The 3,853-nt window shown below is 38.8% G+C and overlaps 1 long non-coding RNA gene across 1 annotated transcript; it reads left to right on the top strand.

Annotated features, from left to right (window-relative positions):
• The first annotated feature begins 1,779 nt into the window (after positions 1 to 1,779).
• LOC147525163 (uncharacterized) lies at positions 1,780 to 3,853 on the top strand. Its single transcript, XR_015221080.1, has 3 exons — positions 1,780 to 2,411; positions 2,506 to 2,596; positions 3,462 to 3,853. It is a non-coding gene; the product is annotated as an uncharacterized LOC147525163 (long non-coding RNA).

The following is a 3,853-nucleotide window of genomic DNA, read 5'->3' as shown; positions in this document are numbered from 1 at the left end:
TTCTGTTCTTGCATTAGGGTGTGTATTGTTACTTGTGTTCGCACTCTGTACCCTTGAAGAAATTTTTAACATCAGCCTAATATCATCTGGCTATGTTGTTCTCTTGGGAATTACATCTAACTAACCCCTCTTTACCAGAGAAACTTTTTAGCTAATGCTTGGAGAGAAATCCAAGAAGAATGAGTGGCCATCTTCGCGCGCACTTCTCTTATTTGGTACTCCATGTTTTTCTTCAAGCCTATCTAACCTTTAATAATGTGGGCAACTGGCTAAGAAAACCCTTCTTCTTTCGTGCCTTGATGGTCATGGTGTCGTGATTCTTTTAGTTTTGTGGTGTCGTTCATGTCTTTGTACATCAAAGTGGTTTTGTTGTGTCTGTGCTTTGTTGATCGTGGGAGATAGGACTACATTCATCTTTTTCTGCATTGTTTGAGCTACTGGAACTCAGGAAAGAAAACAGGGCGTACTTTAGAATAAATTGATTATAGTTCCACTTGCATACTTCGACAGATTGTCGCAACTGCACAGTGCCGACACTGAAGCAGACTTTTTATGTGTTTCTCTTGCTATGTTGTCTGAAATCTGAATTATCAAATGGTGTGAGATATTGTCTTCAGCTCTCTTTAGCATTGCGTGATTACCACGAGTCCTTTTCAAAAAGGGCAACTTGTTTGCTTCACATTGTGATTTTTATTCCTCGCCACAACATTAGAGATATAAATATTTGCACTCTGAAAGTTTGTCGGCCCCAAAATCCTCTTCCTTTCTTTTTTCACACATGTTATAGTTATTCTTTGTTTCACAAATCACAATTAGTCGCTGATAGCATTCAGCTCACTGTACTGCCGCCTACTCTGTAAGATGTCTGTTGCAAACTCAACGGAAAACAGAGAAAATCCTATTAACTTGGTTTTTCACTGGATATGAATCAAAGTTGAAGAAAAATAACAGAAATTGAGAAGATTTGATTACAGGAGTTTTTATATCAGATGGCTACATTTTTACTCAAAGCCTTTCCTGCTTCTTACTTTGAAGGATGCCCTTCCTTGGGGTGATATCTACGTACAGGATGGAAAGGACCTTGAGAGACATTGATGAGGATGGGTATGGTCAACCATTTGCAGCATAGATTGTAGCCTTTCTCGAGGTTTTATAATTTTATAGGAACCTCTGGGGAGACCGACATGGTTAGTTTGATGAGGATGGTGGAGGAATTTAGTAGGACTAGTTTCCTTACCCTCAACATTTTTGTGGTCTTTTTATTTCTACGGTGAACAATGTAAAAGAAATTGGTGATCTCCTTACGTCAAGGTTAATTAACTGGAGTCCTAATAAGGTTGTGTTTAAGGTTCATTCCTCTCGCTTAAAGAAAGTGAAACGGTTCGTCTTTCAGGAACCACTGAACAAGGCTTCTTCGGCCATGAATCCATCATAGACAGATTTCAGATGGTTATTCGCCATCTACCACTGCAACTACAACTTTGACTACCAGTACCACTACGTCTACCACACCACCATCAGTGCAACTACAAATTTGCATGAATTGCGCTTAGTGTCAAGCTACGATAGCATACAGCATCATACTTGGATAGTTCCATTGTGTAAAAATACCTAACCTATTGCATTAGATCAAGACAGGGATACAATGGGTTTCTTAGTTCTGACTTCAAAAATTAGGAGAGAAGGAACAACAGAGTACACCTAGGTCATAGGAGATCAGCAGCAAGGTTGCGTGGATATAATACATAAAGCAGCAGGTGAATGACAAACAAACAGAGTGTAAAATAGAAGGGCATTGGAACTCTGGCAAAGAAACTATGTCTAAACACCCATCTGTAGAGCATGTGGTGGTGCCCTCAATATAGGTAAGTCGGTAAATGGTAGACGACAGCTGAGTAAATAACAAAAGAGCAGGAACTTAGGGTGACGACAGCTGAGTAAATAACAAAAGAGCAGGAACTTAGGGCACCCTAATCAAGTGAGCGGTAGCGAACGTTTTTAGGCAAAATGTTGTTTGTCTGCTGTCCCCCCTCTCTATATTCTTCTTCTTCTTCTTCATAACTTCTCTCTCTCCCCCAAGCCGACCTCTCCGCCGCCTAGTACTCCCCTGTTCACGCCCACTACTTAGCCTGGTATTACCGAGCGTGTCAAAAATAAGACAAACCATAACGTATTCTAGCGACCCATGCATTCGCTTGGTTGACGATTAGCTGCTCAATTCGCTGCACAACTTTCTCTCATAAACAAAACAATTTTTGTGGAGAGACTAAAATAGTTTGATAGAGAGAAGAAAGACGAGAGACGCAATTAGTAGCGGCGTTGAATCCATCATCTTGTTCATGTAGCAGCACAGCTCACCGAACCCTTGAACCATCTTGTTCCGGCACTCTATAACCTTTCCTCTTTTCAAGGTCAATCTCTAACTCTTTATATATCTGATTTATTATTATGATTTCTTTTTAAATTTTCACTTAATTCAATGCTTTGTCTTTTATTATATTGCAGAATTTGGGATTTAATCGTACAAGATTTCCTTTTAGAGGAATTAGTACTTGTCAATTGCCAAAATCTTCACTCCCTCAAAGGAGCAGGCAAGGTGAGTTTCTTTTGTTTAATTTTGCCCAAGTATCTTTATATCTTTATTATAGTTTTTTAGTTCAAAAAGTTATTGGTATTGGTACGATGTGTTATTGAATTTGAGAAGATATTGATTTGATTTGACAAGGGGTTGGTGTCTACTTTCATTGTTTGGTTTTGTTGAAAGTATACTTAAAATGGTTAGACTAAACAAAACAATGCAAAATTAATTAATTTTCTAAGGCGATAAAAACATTCATTCTAGTGTGGCAATGAAAGACTAATTTGTTAGGATGGCGCGGAGTGAAGTTCCTTCGTGACAATTTTGTAGAAGGTCTAATAGAGTTATGTTGTTTATGCTTTGGATTACCTTCTTCTCTCAAACTGTCGGCAAAACCCATCTCTCCCTGTCTCTTCTTTCTCACCAATACCCATGTCTCTCTCTTCTCCACTCATGGCCCCACTGCAATACAGTATACTAGTATAATATAAAGTAGTACTCAAAAAGCTGCAATTGAACAAATGTGATAGTTAAATGGTTTAAGGACATGGACCAGAACACTACATTCAGTCTGAGAGTGGCAAAGTGACACAGAAACCAGTTTGCTTCAAAGTTCAAACAGAGTGATCCCTTGACTAAACAGAGTGTAGTGTGACCCTTTTACTAAAACAAGGTTTACATAACCTGCTTGAAGACCTTTATGAGATTATTCTCAAAGAGGCCTCAGGAGCGATAATCTATGACATCTCAAATATAAACAATTTAGGTTAGAAGCCTGCCCAACCAAGCTTGGTTTTAGTTACCAAAAAAAACCAAGATTGGAGACGTAATAAGGTTTAATGTTATCCTCTCGCTTAAAGTGATAAATGCCTTCGTCTTTCAGGAACAAGGCTTCTTCGTCCATGAATCCATTATAGACAGATTTCAGATGGTTATCCTCATCTCCCACTGCAACTACAACTTTGACTACCAGTACACTCTATGCCTACCAGTCTACGAGTACCACCATCCAAACTAAAGGACCACGGATCACCAATACTACTACAGATTTGCATGAACTGCAGGCAACTTGTGACATGAGCATTCACACGGCAGACCTTACAGTTATGAGATATGCTTAATAGGTGTCAAGCACTCAAGCTACAATAGCATACAGCATCATACTTGGATAGCTCCAATTTGTAAATATACCTAACCTATTGCATTATATGAAGACAGGGATATAACGGTTTATTAGTTCTGACTTCCAAAATAAAATCACAATCTTTACTCTGA

This window comes from Coptis chinensis, chromosome 1 (genome assembly GCF_015680905.1).
Source record: "Coptis chinensis isolate HL-2020 chromosome 1, ASM1568090v1, whole genome shotgun sequence".
NCBI classification, from domain to species: Eukaryota; Viridiplantae; Streptophyta; class Magnoliopsida; order Ranunculales; family Ranunculaceae; genus Coptis; species Coptis chinensis.
This window is presented reverse-complemented; position numbering and strand designations above follow the sequence as displayed.